This window comes from Anoplophora glabripennis, unplaced genomic scaffold (assembly GCF_000390285.2).
Source record: "Anoplophora glabripennis isolate ALB-LARVAE unplaced genomic scaffold, Agla_2.0 scaffold799, whole genome shotgun sequence".
Classification (NCBI taxonomy): Eukaryota; Metazoa; Arthropoda; class Insecta; order Coleoptera; family Cerambycidae; genus Anoplophora; species Anoplophora glabripennis.
In genome coordinates, this window is record NW_019416896.1 from 125,082 (window position 1) to 140,803 (window position 15,722).

The following is a 15,722-nucleotide window of genomic DNA, read 5'->3' on the forward strand; positions in this document are numbered from 1 at the left end:
ATCGCAGTATAAAAAAATTTTGTTTTTCAATTTTCATCTTCTTCCTCCTCCTGTTCCTCCAGTTTTTCCTCGTTTTGTTCACTTTCATCAGTTTCGTATTCTTTCCTGTTCATCTACGAATTCGTCGTCTTTATCTTTTTCCTCTGCGTCTGACATAATTACCAAAGGCAACGTTTCCTCATCAATATACGCTTGCTTCGGTGAGCAATTTGGCTGCATTTACATTTCCACTTTCTCTTAGTTTCATGGAGACAGCAAATGATAATTTTTCTGTAGATGTTTGTTCACGGATCTCCTATGTTTTTCTACGTTTAATAACGACAGAAATTCTTAGAGGGACGACCACCCTTTTCTGATGTAGACTTTTACGAGCATCCTGCAGTTAGCGAACAACAATCTTCGGGAAATGTATTTCTTCATTAGCCAATTTTCGAATTTACTTAAAAACTGTTAGTTTTCTCGATTTACTTTTCTCCATCTTGCAAAATAAGGCGCAAAGATTGCTTGTATATGTGATAAGGGTTTTCGTTGCATTTTCATCAAAATTTATGTGGAAATGCTCTTTTAGAAAGTCAAGCATACGTTTTTTTCGCACTTCGACTGATTCGAGTGAAATTCCATCATTATTTGATGTAATTTCAGGCGTGTTATTGGTTTATCAGCCATTGTAATAAAAGATAATAATAAACAAAGAAAAACAGTGCAAATAACAAATAACAATGGAGAACAAACATAAACAGAACGGAAAAATCACTGGAGCACACTAAATACTGTCCGGCACAAAAGCGGGTGAATAACTGAAGTAAATCCATTTGTACGCGCCGTATAAGTCATTTACGGCCTTATCTGCAAATATCTGCAGATAAATTAAGTGTAATTATGTTCCCAGGTATCCTGGCATTAATTTGAGAGATATAGACAAGTATAGTCTCGTATAGTACTAAATCAGATAACGACCTAAATTAGAAACTTCTCCGAAAATTACCTGCTGCATATAATCAACAAAAAAACCATTAAGGCTTAATTCAATAATTACCACAGCTACATGAAAAGAACGACAAAAGACCGTACTTTTAAGTCCTGTATGGTGTAAATAAATATATAAAGGCCTAAATGTTGTACAAGCTGTCAAACATTGCGTTTTTTCAAGAGACAACACCTTATAATAATTATTCGCATTATTTTTTACAGATTTAACCGTTTATAACCTCTATATGGAAGCTTAAATCGACCCAATATTTTCTGAAAAATTAGTTCAGTATTAGGGGTATCTATCGTGTAAATTTTAGCGTTAAAGAAAAAAGTGAAATTTTTAGGTTTCGATCGAGTTTTAAGGATATTTGACCACTGTGCATTGCACGGTCTCACCATACTTTGTCGTACTCGTTTGAAAATACCCGGAGAGTTCTGAAGAGCCCGGCAAGAATCGAAAATTCTTTGGGGTAATTGTTCCACTGTTTCCACAATGGTAGCATACACAAGGTGTTTTAGATAACCTCATAGAAAAAAGTCTATGGATATAAGGTCTGAAGAGCGAGGCGGCCATGGAATGGGTCCTTCTCTACCTATCCACCGTCCAAGGTAAACTTCGTTCAAATGGTTTCGTACTTCTCGGTAAAAATGAGCCGGTCGATGCACCATCATGCTGAAATATTATTTGACACCTGATATTTAGTGGAACTTCTTCTAGGAGTCCTGCGTAAAAAATGTAGTAGTCATTTCCAGTTAAAGGCGGTAACATTTAGATGAAAACGTTGCTGGTGCTGTTACATACATTGGAAGTGAATTTTCTTCATACCAAACATAATAATTATGCTATTATAAAGCATTTGGGCCCAACATGCCTTAGCAAAATGTTACTCGTTTTTGTTCTACAGGGTGTTTAATTATTTTTTGAAATCTCTTGAAAGGCGTTCAACAAATTTCCATGAAACTTGGCATCGTACGTAATACGAAAATGGTATCAACTTCAAATGTAATTTTTCAATGAGATGATTAAATCAAAAAATTGTATGTGAAAAGGTTATGTAAACGCAAACATTATGGTCAAGGTCTTCAATCCTAGTGGATGTTAGTATTTGTTTTAGATATTTTTTTTCAAAATATAATGTAAATGATCGAAAAAATTAGGCGTAACAGTTTTTCACGAAAATTATATTTCAACTATTTTCTGAGTAAGCGATTTTAGGAACAAAAACTGAAAACAAACCTCTTATTATAAAAATATATAAATACAATCGCCCTTAATGTTAAGATATTTCGATAGATAGACCTCGAGATAGACATAAACTTATACCATTAATTTTAACGTCCTCAATTTGTTGTAACAAACCTACTTTTCCTACAAACTTCTTGCACTTTGCATCTTCATATTTTTCCTACGGTACTAATTACTTTGCGATTTTCACTTATTTATGTTATTAATGGATGTCAGTAAACTTCTATGTATATGATGATGAAGTCAACAATTTCTACGTATTTGCAAATACTTTGGATATTCATCACTTTAGCTTCGGATAGACACCAGAGAACCACGATGCGAGCTTAGTTAATAATGAACCAAAATCTCTAACCCACATGCACTGCACTTGGTATAGCTCTCTCATTCAATATCGCAGGCATATCCTGGACATACGGTTCTGCAACTTTTCAGTTTGATGGATACCAGCGACCCCCAAAACCCTAAAATCTACCACTTTACATTTAATGAATTCGTGTTTGGAGCGACCGGCGACCCTGCAAAAGTCTATCTGCATATACCTATGATATACTTGAAATCTCCTAAGCCAGTTGTGAATTATTATGTACATCTAAATGCTGTAGTAATTTAGTATGAAAACTTTTAGTTAATCTTTTCTAGTAATTGCTGTTGAATGTTAAAAATATGTAGATATACGTTTAGAAGGACAAAAGAGAATTTCTTTACCTTCATTCTTTCGAAGATAAAAAACGGGATACAAAAGGAAAAAGATTAACAAAAAAAACCCGTATTGAACATTTAGTTTTATAACTAAGTTAATTTTCCCGACTCACTGGCAAATGCCTTAAGATATTTCAAGTGTACCATGACTGCAAATAGGCTCCTACAGTCTCACATCCGAAGGGCCACAGAATGTAATATTGAAGTAGTTTTTGAGACTTTTGGTTCCATCAAGAACTGCATTGCTATAGAACCGATTTTATTTATATGTGGTATTCAGTAATAGAAAGGTACTGTGTGTTGTGTCTGTGAATTAAGAATTTCAGTTCATGGTCTATTAAATGGTCACTCATTTATATGCTACGTAAATTTACTGTTTGAGTTTGTGAGTATGAATTAGAGTTTTAACTGATTTTTTTTGGCTTTAAGGTAGTTTTTGGTGTTCACTCGAAGTTGGAAGGGTTGACTGAGTCTTCGAATACCCAAAGTATCCAATGAGCCCTATGAAGAGACTTACTGAATACTGATTTTTGGATTTTAGGGGTGATTTTTTACAAATTTTTAAAAACTGGACAGTAATGGAGTATGTCCCATGGCAGATTCTGTTTCTGAGATCAAATACGTAGGATCGAATGAACCTCATAATATGTGTTTTTGTATACTTGTGTAATTAAAACTCAAAGTTGCCAAAATTTACGAATAAAACGGGGATGTGTATGGAGGAATTCGTTCCTATGTAAGTGGTGACTTACATTACATCCTTTGGATTTTCTACTTGACTTATCTCTTTGCTTATGGTGTCAGATCTTCATCGTATAACCAGGTAATTAAAATTGTTGTGTCACAACTGTCAAGAAAATGGCAAAAGTTTGAAATTATTCTTTATCTAATTTTAATATATTCGCAGAATTTTCGATGAAACACATGGTTGCAACAAATAATTAACAGAAAGATTTTAGAATTCTCCAGATTCCTATTTAATTCGAAAATAGTTTAATAGTTTAAGACGTAAAAATAAAAAGAAAAATGAAGATTACATATACATAATTTGAAGCCAGTGTGATTCTAAGGCAGAAAGGCGACGGCTACTGACTGATAGTAGTTTGTTACAAAGCATAAACAGGCACCCATTCGGAAATAGACCAATTGTAACCATCTTAGAAAGGAATTTCACTTACGGCGTATAAAAATTACCGGCGGTTTAATTTTTGGTAGTTTTTGATATTGAAATTGTAATAGAAATTTTTTTTAACAAAATTCGACGTTTGCCATTTTTTACTAGAAAACCGCTAACGCGGCTAACAATGGCTAGGTCCGGTTTGACATTTTCGCGAGAAATTAAGTTAATCCGGATTGGTCGAGTATGCCAGACCAGCAGACTGTACTTCGAGATATATCTTCATCTAATCTAGTTATTTTTTATCTCACATGCTAATCTACCGGTTTCGACAATTTACCTTTTTAAAGAATGGATATGCAAGTTAATACTTATTTAATTTAGTACGAGCATGTTTCATAATTATTTAATTTAACTGGGAATTTCAGGTTCAATTGCGATTATTGGGATATGAGATACCTAACCCCAAATCAAAAGATATGTGCAAGATATGTCAAGTGTTAAAGAAGGGTTGATACAATTGAGAACTATGAATTGAGAAATGTGGATATTATTCTGATCGATTGATTTACGTAAAACCCTGCTGAACTCATTGACAAAAAATTGATAACAATCTAAATAAAACTAAATAAATAAAAAAACTAAATAAAAAGGCAACATATTAGTTTAAAAGTTTATTTAAGAATTTGGTAATGTCGGATACTAATGAATGATCTCGAATACTATCTGTATGGAGTGGATAAAATGTCTATTGTCCCTGGATTGTTACCGTTCAGAATATTCAAATATCAAGAAGGGCGTATTTAATAATTGTGATTATTTGTTTTTTTTGTTTATATTTTTGTTCCAAATATAAAATAAATAAAAAAGTAACATTTTTTGGTATCAACTCTGGCCCATAGACAAAATAGACTGAACTGTAGAGGCAAGCCGGTGAAGCCAACCGTCGGCCAAATCTCGGCCCTGCCAGCCTCGCGCTCTCAGTCGCTGTTAGACATTCGCTGTATCAACATTGTTACTATTTTATTAAATATATTGTTTTCCTTTGTGCAATCATGGGACAGTGTATCGTTGACGATTGTAGTAGCAGATCTGATCGCAATAGTAATGAAATTTCATTCTTTAGGTAAGTAATAATATAAAAATATTTTATAACATTTCGACGGCGTCGCGCAGCATTCTCCATCTCACATGCACTTATTTCCAGTGCTTCATGTTTTTTAGTGCCCACGTTATTAACTGATGTAAATATACAGGCTCATATTATCAACCGGCTATTTACAATTAGTTTTTTGTCACAATTAGTGTTTATTTGCATGATGGCTATTAAAAATAATTGTAAATATTGAACCCTCAACCCATAATTTCAATAATAAACATACGTTAATGTTAAATTACAGGTGATTATTACTGAATAAAATTATATTATTTACCCATTTTCTTGTGTTAGAATGTTGTGTTTTATGTGTTAGAACTTATTAGAGCTATTTGCGAAAAATATATATAATAGATATAAGAATAAATCACGAAACAAAAATATTTAACTCTCTAAAAGTTACAAAACGACATGCACTAAATGAAGTTACAATATTTAAAGGCCAATAAAGATTTTAAAGTAATGTTAGAATTTTATTTTTTATCCAAATTTTAAAAATCTTAATAACAGCTTTAGCAATTTTAATGTTTATATTCGTATATTAAAAATATATGCCGTCACATTTTGCATTAGTTAAACTAATTTTATCATTATGTTTAAGAAAAATAACATTTTAAGAAATATAAAAAATAATATATATTTTTAATAACTCCTATAAAAACAGTACACTCAAGCTGCAGAAAAATGAAACATGTATTAAAAAACTTTTTGAATGTGAAATTATTTAAAAAATATGAATAAGAACTTGTGAGGACTGTATGTGAAAAGTATATCGATGCGATAATAAATCATGAAGTTAAAATATTTAATTCAGTGAAATTTACTAAAAGACAAATATTAAATAAATTAGTATTACTTAATGGACAATAAATATATTTAAATTATTTTGTAGGTTTATTTAATATAAGCAAGATAAATTATATTATTTTCTGAATTACAAACTTGAAAAATAACTGTTTGTGATAAGTATAAAAATATTGCCTTAATCCGGACAGATTACCTCACACACTCCACTTCCCCGCAATTTGGCTTCATCGGTTCCCATGGTTTGGGATAGGAAACGTACACTCTAGGTGCTCTGTGCTCTGGCCACATTAAATAAAAATAAATACAAACATAGCCTTTCTAGCTACAGTAGAACCAATATTAATTTCCGAGTCAGAATATGAACAAATGACATGTCACGAAGGAGTGGAGACAATATGGGAATAGATGTCTTAAGAAGAATTTGCAGAAGAGTATTCAAATTAAAACATGTAGCATGGTTAAATAATGAAATATTTTTAAATAATTTTTTTTAAATCAGCGAAGTAGAAATTCAGAAATTCTGCTGAAGAAAAGTAAGGTGTTACACTAAACCTCCACAGCTTTACTATACAGGGTGTCCCATATAAAACTTTGCACCTGCACATTTCGTTTAATACGAAGTTTTGAAAAAAATCTAAAAACACGTCGATTTTTAATTTGAGGAGCATTCATTTACATCATTACTTATTTTGTAGTTGCCACCTCTTCGTAGATCGAGGTATCAACATTGAAATTTCAAATGACACTACAGAGCATGTGATACATCGTTTGAAAGCTTTTTTGATACTGATTTTGAATCCGCAAAAAAAATAATAAAAAAATAATAATATTTCAGGAATTTAAACATCATCGTTCAACGAGTATTTTCGAAAAAAAGAAAAAAAGAGTAAATGGCTTCTTCTTCCATCTCCATAACTTTGAATAGTTTTATATAAGTACTCTCGAAATTGGTTGGTTATACCAAAATTCTAAAAAAATGTAATAAACATAAAAGATAAAGGCAACATGTAGTATATCGCATGAAAGAGGAAAAAACAAGCAATTTTTTGTAGCTACAGCCCGCTTTAATAACAATTTTCTTTTTGGTCCCCGTAGAGGGCGCAGCAAACTACATAAGATACTTTCGGTACTTTCCCGTTTTTTTTTTTTGATTACTCATAAAATTGGCCATGGATCTCAAATTTGTTTTTAAGAGCATCGAGGCCTCAAAAAATGCAACAAAAAACATACAAATATTTTTGACGTGCATCGTGTATTAAGCGATATACATAGCAGTGACCTCTTATAATAGACAGCCTGTATAAGAGATATTGAATAAGTAGAAAATCCTTTTATGCACAAGCAAGTTCAAAGCCAGACAAATCGTTTACCCTGGATTATAATTCAAGGTGCGCCACTGGGTAGAGTCGTTTCACTAAAAGGCTCTTAGCGTACCAATTTTATTGTCCGGCATCGTGACAAGGGGATAGTGTCGGTTCGATCCTAAATTTTCAAGATTTTACTCTAGATAAGGATATACTTAAATGTTTTACCAAAATAGGGTGTTAGAAAAAAGAGGGAATGGTAACATGGAATAAATTTAAAGTATCATGAAGTCAATAAAGATAAAATTAACTAATACCACATTTAAAAAAACAGAATAGAAAAGGCTGTAGCTATACATACCACAAGTTCTGGGTACTATATTTTAGATCAATTATTAAACTTTGCTGAAGAGTATATCTACCTTTTATACGAATAAAGTTACTACGATGCTTCGAAATATCCTGTTGAAATATTGTAAGACTTTAGCTGGGACTTCAATTGTTTCAACTACGAAAAACTTTTAACGAGCTGTTAATTTAATCTCAACAACAAAGCTAATAGCAAATAGCTAAAACTTTAAGTTTACTGGTTATCGTGGGTAGAATTTAATGCTAGTTGGCCCTTACAGTAGTTGTTTCTCGCAATATCAGCTTGTTTGTGGGGTTAAATATCTTTTGCATACCTACATTTCTGGCATCGAGGAACATTATTTGACTTCATTTGATATATTTTTTTTTAATTTATTTGAATTAGCTTAATATTTTAAAATAGAATAAAAAATAGAAGAGTTAATAATAGAATTTATATATTTTAGTAAAAGTAGCATTACCAGTGCAGCCATGCACTCTTGTGACGCTCAGATAATGGTGTCGTTGGATTTTAGTCAATTTTCATGAATAAGAGATTCAAATGTCTGCCGTAGAAACTTTTTATCTTCTTTTGTATCTCCAATTTTCGTAAAATTCGTTAGAGAAGCTTTTAAAGAACTTCTTTTCCTTATCAACTGTTCTGTTATCTCTACTTAAACTTAAAATATTTACCAATATTTTAAATCTAGGCTAAAATAACAGTAGGTACTTTATAGAACTCCGTTGAACTCTCGATGGACAAGTGTCATTAATCACTTTTCGCACCTAGTTCACCTTTTTACTGCTGCCATTACACATAGTTCTTTATTGGTCATAATAGTACGAAGTAACTCGTGAGACTATTGTCTTTTTTCTAAGGGCTGCATTTCATATTGAATAATAAAATAAGTTTGAAATAGTGAAATATTTTAAAATACTATTGTATATACTAGATGTCTTCTGGATATAACAACTCCCGACTAAAAAAAATCGCAGCTGTAAGTTATTGAAACTAACTAAGTAATTAGCCTATTTCACTTACTGGAACACCTACCATTAAAGTATTCTATGTATGTTAACACAGTTAAATAAAGTTATTTTCTGTTGTATTCCACTCTATTCATTATTCACATCAATCAGGTTATTTTTAAATTAGTATTAATATAAATAAAGCAACTATTTGAATCACATTATACGCGAATAAATTGTTATAAACACAGGTTCATGTAATTGTTTTTTACTCTGCAATTTAAAATATACCATATCCTTTTATTAATTTTAGGCACACTGAATCTCGAAAATATTTCCAAAAATATTTTTTCATAAATCTGTTTTATTAACTTGTAAGATGAAATCTACCACAAAATGTTAGTCGAGCATTTCTTGCTTCCTCTATTAAAAAGTGACAGTTACATTATTTAAAAAATAGCGGTAAATTATGTCTGAATTAAATATCTAAGCCATTTGGGTGTTTGTGTGGGTGTGATATTTTGATTATTCCATTAATAAAATGAAATTAAAAAATAAATTAATATCAGGCCCAATTTACGGTTATTAATTAACATGAATATTTATATTGGGTTTTGAATCCGAACTAAGACGACTTTTGAGGTTTATATATATTTAATGGCGTGGCATTAAATTTAAAGAAAATATTAGTAATACATAATTTTCCTAATTAAATTCTTTTTTTAGGACTGAAAGCGATGGCTTTGAAAGAATGAAATTAATACGTTTCTTTAAATGTATCTAGGTATATTTATTTTAACCATATTTTAAAGTTAAATTTCTCGGGAACGGTTTATCCGACTATTTTTCAAGAATGCCACTAAGATCGTCGTTAAAGACAAAGTTAGTATTTTTTAGAATAGAAAATATTAATGTTCGCAATTTTATATCTAAGTATCACAATTAGGTTCAATTTTTTGAGTTATAAAACGACAGTCTTGAAGAATTTATTCATTTATTTAAATTTATTACTCACTGATTTAATAATAAAAGTTTTTGGTAGCAATCGATATTTAAAGAAGACATATTTTCTCCAATTTCTATCATGCATTGACAAAATTACTATGTTCTAGAAGAAAATATGTAAAACCTAAAGTTTGCGGAAAGTTAGTACTGTCAATGAAGTAGATAACACAGCATTTTAAATAAAACATCCAAAAAAATTAGAAATATGCACGAGTGTTTCAAGAAAAAAAAAAGTAAAAAACTGGTTTAAATCTCCGAAATACCACATTCAGTAATTTTTTTTATAAATATTTCTTTGAGATCGCAAGAAAATTTGCAAAATCATTAATGTTATGTGAATATTTCTGTACATTCCTCTTAGTTTGTTTAGCTTTAAAACAGTTTTAATATTTTTTACTTGACTTATAAAAGGACAAATGATTTCGATAATGGTACAATGATTTCCACAAAAATGTCAAATTAATTCGTTCAAACATTGCAAATTATCTCTGTAAGTCAGTTGTCAGTTGAAATATCAAAGCCTTTTTTATTGCATTTAAAGCTCTCAATGGTAGTGCAGACGTTTATAAATATAAAATGTTCAATAATATTTTATACACTGTTCTGAATTAATGATGAATGTGTTTTTCATTTGGAAACTACAGTTTCCGATTTACATATGTATATGTATTTAAAAAAAACTGTTGTCATTGCAAATATCTACTGCAAGTTTTTATTTTCGTGAATGTTCTAAATCATGGAAAGCAAGTATAAACTTTTTGCAGATATCCCACTTCGATTTTATTTCAATATTTCTTTTCCCAACAAACTATCATCTTATTTCTTATGGGCATCATGTTAAATTGTATAGTGAAAGAAAAGAGCCTTTTTAGCTAATAATAAATAATAATAAATTGAAACTATTGGGAAACTCCATGCCAAAAACTGAAGCGGTATTAATAAAAATCCTAATGTGAATAATCAATTTTATCATGATCAAAATTCATCACCTTTAACAATAGCCCAGTTACTGTAGCTGAAAATATAGTAATACCTCCGAATTTTTTATAACTGTATCGATTTTTCTCAAAATTTAGAATTGGGCTCATTTTAACCCCACTTCAAAACTTATACATGCGCTAGGTGTGCTTTTTGTTCTTAAGGGGTGAAAACCACCCCTTATTGGAAAAAAAGAAAAAATACAAATTTAAGCGTTTTATGTAATCAAATCTTTTTTATTTATACAGTATGAGTAATTTCATGTGCTATCTAACATGAAACTTAATGTATCCTAAATTTTCAACCCAAAAAAACCTTTAAAAACCACCCCTTTGGATGAAAAATTTTCAACTTGAAACGTTTTAGTTATGCATATTTATCAAATTAAAATTGATTTCTTGATTAAAAAATCTTTTTTATCCATTGCAACTTTTCAACCCTTGAAAAATACCCCTTCTTTCGAAAATAAAATGAAAAAATATTATTAAAAGAGTAGAAACATTTTAAATGTATATTCGTATTAAATAAACATTTATTCCCTTCTTATAAAATAATTTTGAATTGATTGCAACTTTTCAACCCTTATTAATTAATACTTTAAATAACTAGATAGATTTCACAGGGTCTAACGACACTTAGAGTGTACGATAATTCAATAAACAAAGAAATCTAAATAAAAAAATAGATAAATTTGGAACGCATACACTGAAAATGAATTTTTCGAGACAAAACGTCTGAATCTGGTTCAGGCTGAGACAGTACAGTACTGGGGGTCATGAAGGCTTGAAAAAAATGTAATAAAATTTACAGGGTCGTATTTAAGAAAATGAAGTTGATGATGGTCCTAGAGAGACGAAACGTTACATATAAAAATTGATTATGCCATTCGATAGAGGGCAAAAAGTGACCATGAGAAAGTGTTCTTTTTTCAATATCACCTCAAACAAAGGAAATGAAACAAAAACGGATTTCCAAAATTTCGTTTTTTTTTTTCAAATATTTCGAAAACTAATCATGTTAGCCTTGATTTTTTAGAGACATAATATTGGTCCCCTGATTACGCAACTTTGCCCCAATTTAAGCTAGTTCGTATCTCTTACCTTTTTCGAGATCCCTGTAGTGAAAAGCGAATTTGTAACAGCCTGTATATATGTGTGTGTGTGTGTGAGGGTGTGTGCGTGTGTGTAGTATAGTGTGTATTATAATATAGTACTGCTTTATTCGAATATACACATACTAAATACGTATATATACAAAAAAGATCTAAATGCTTCAAAATTCTTGTTTGACGTAAATTTTCTTAAAATTATCACATATACACGTGTTTTTTTTTTTTGACGATAACTTTCTTACTTTTTAAGATTTTTAATCGCACAAATGCTCATTTTGCAGGGAAATGTAAGGGCTACGTGAACTGTTGAGTAGATCTTTTTTAAGTCCTTCATTTTTAAGTTTGAAGGGTTTAAAGGGCTCGAAGAGGGTGGTTCTCTCATTTATATGATAACTTAAAATGGCGATATCTCGATTAGTATTAATTTTAGAGTAATAAAAAAGCAAAATCTTCAGCAAAAATAAAGCTAAATTTTTTTACTCTTGCATTTTTTTCGTACACCCTTTAATTTTTAAGTTACAGCGTACAAATCAATTTTTTTTTAAAAATTTGAAAAATTAACATTTTCAAAAATTAAGTTTTTTTTCGAAATCATGCTTTGTAAGTGAGTCAAAGGCCCAGAACATATTCCTAGAACATAAATAAAGAAATCTGTAAATGGATTGCATTTAATTTTAATTCTGTCGCCAAAGGCACTGATTTGTTTATTAATTTTTTCTTAAAAAAAATGAGACTATCATGTTATTTCAATCATATTTTCTTTAATTTTGATTCTAAAGGCTTTTAAAACAGCTCATTTTAAAGGTTTTTCAAAGTACTTTAAAAAAGGTTCAAATAGTTTTTTCCTAATATTTATGGTTTTGGCGTTATTTAACGTTAACTGGTTCCAATTTAGTTTTTAGCTAACATATAATGTTTAAAAATCCATAACTCGGTTTATATTGCAATTAGAGAAAACAAAGTAATGCCAGATTTGTTTTTTTATTACCTTTCTTTTTGTTCATTACAACTTTTCCGTTAAATCCAATGGTTTCAGAGTTATTTGCAAAAAACTGTCCGAAAACAAGCACAATTTCAGTAAAAAATCAACATTTTCAATGACGAATTACTCGGAAAATATTGGATTCCATCAACAGTGTTTTAAAGTAAAAACATCGTTTTTATATAAACCGAATTTTCAAAGCTTCATAATTTTAGATAACTCAACATTTTATAAAACAAGAAATTGAAAGTGATATTGAAAGTGATAAAGTGATAAAGTGAAATCAGTTTAAACGTGTAAATGAACATTGGCATGAGTTACTTTAATTACCCAAATTTCATTGTTGTCATGGTAATGATTTAGAAGTTATAATTTGTTTTTCAAACTTCTTTCTTTGAAGGCGAATAACTTCACAACGAAGCCTGATAGGATTTTTTTTATGAAGTACTACAACTATTTTGACCTCCCCTGTATATCCCTTCATTTTTGACATGACCTTTCCGGACACCCTGTATATTAGGAGTACATCAATTTCTATGCCCTTAAATAACACAATAACACAATATAATATTCTCGAAATGGCTAATTTCTTTTTAATTTCTGAAGACATCTCCATAAACTCTCATATGGTTTGGTTTCCGCCAGTAGAAATTTTGCGTGAGTAGAAAGTAAATTTTCTGCCCCATTACTGTTAAATCTCTTATGCCCTAGTTATATAACTGATCTTTCGGGACTAGAACTTGGAACTGGGTCGCTAACCTTTGTCGCATTATGTGTTCGGATATCCAATGGGGCAAGGCATACTCTTGGGGCAGTGAAAATAATAGTTTTTTTCCCTCTATCTTTACTTGTGTTATTTAATTTTCACAATCCTTTTTAGATTTCCTGAACGTGTGGAAATTTTCATCAATGCATTTTTAACTGCACTTTTTCTTCTAGAAGCAATTATATACTTTTCTGGTTATTTGGTGTGATTATCGTAATAAACTTTGACACAGGGCTTGTGGGATGTCCAAGAAGGTTTTTGATTTTGATTTATATTCCTCCGTAATTGCTTCGTGGTAAGGTTTTTTTTATAATTAAACGGACTTATTTTTTTCTATGCTCCTTACGAGTAAATTGTGGTCGTTTTCACATTCCTTTTTCATATAACTTTACCCATTTTCAAATGGATGAAAGGAAATGCTTAAAAACATATTCCTAATAATTATTTTCCCAATTTTTAGTACCACCTACTAACAGGTATTCCAAAGCACTATTTATTTTTGATTAGTTCTGCTGAGTAATATTTTTTCTAGCCCCCGTGTCCAGCAATGTCTTTGTATGAACTGCTATCATTAGAATTTAAATATTTACTGCAATTAATGCAATTAAAAAAAAACAACAAATTATGTGGGAAAGGAGCACGTTGCGTTGGGCAACATGGAATGCTTCCTAAGAGCTTGCGCTTCCAATAATTGATCATGATTAGTGATGGAACATACTGCTTATGCTGCTGCTATAAGCGTAAAAGTAGAGAGGTAAATTAATTGATTTTAATATTTGTCATACAAAATTAATAATTACATAGGAGCCATTGAGGACTTGACTGTGGACTGGTTCGTGGCCATTAACAAGCTGGTTGATGGCCCTCTGATCATCAACGGAATAACATTAACCAGTTTTTAAGAGTTTAAATGCACTCGACGAAATGAGTGTATTAAAAGAGATAAACACAATGCGAGGGTCAGTTTAATATTTATTATATTTGCAACTGGACACTTCGTAGTTTCAGATCACTTGTAACTGATTCTAATTCTAGATCTCATTCTATGAAATAAGTTTAACATTTATACCAAAGGTATCTTTTGTATGATCCTACTAAGGAAATATGTGTCCGAATAAAGTAATGCCCTATTTATACAGTGCGACTCAGTCAATATGTCATTAATTTTACCTACGTACTCGGAAAGCAGGACAGGAATTAAAAAAAAAATCTTAACCTTTTAAAAAATAAGCAAATTACCCCTTAACCGGGAGTTAAGGGATAAAGTAGTAAAAGTTTACGTATTTTATTGAGTTGTTAGAAATCTTAGACTATTAACTAGTATAATTCAGTTGTTCCCTACTGCTCCCATATTTTTTTTACTTCGCGGAAAGCTCTGCTAAGTTCCGAAAAGTTAGGATTAACTGTGGTTGCTGCCTTTATCCTGGTCAGTCCATTATTTTGGAACTGTACTTTAACATGTTTGAAGTCTTATTTTTGATGATTAAAAAATGTCCTTCATTTTTTAAAATCACAGGGCATTTGCAAATAGGAAAAAATATTTAAATTATTTTGACAGGAGAAAACACATTTTTTTCTAAAATTGCGATTACATACTGTATAAACTACTAAAGAAAGCATATTCGTTTTCACCGTTTAACAAAACCATTTCTCTGAACTAAAAATCAATTTATTTCGTCAGGTGCTTTGTGGAAAACGATGTAGGTATACATATTTTTGGAGTAATGTGATGCCTTGACAGATTTCAGGTTTCAGTAACACAAAAGTTCTCTCTAAATCAGGTCGTTGTTTTTCATCAGCATAATATTCTCGTGTTCTTTACAATTTTCCATATAAAATCGTTATTGGAAATAAATATAACAGTATTGTATATACATACTGCCACACGCCGATTCTATGGAAATACAAGATGTCAAATATTTACGTTACATCTCTTTCAACATTTTAAAAATATTAATGATAATGAGATTATAGTTTAGAATTTATATAAATTTTTATAAAAAAACAGCTTTGCTTGGTACATCAAAATTTTCTTATAGAAATGGATGAGAGTCTGATAGGTATACGAGGTGTGATAAGTACCTGGCCTTGACAAAAAAAAAACATTTTTAAATGTAAAATTTATTCTATTTTTTAATGTAATCACCTTTCAGTTCGATACCCTTAGTCCAACGTTTTTCCCTTCCCTTCCAAAAATACGATTGCTCCAACCCTTCAAAATAAATGTTAGTTTCAGCAGTGACCTCATCGTTAGAATTT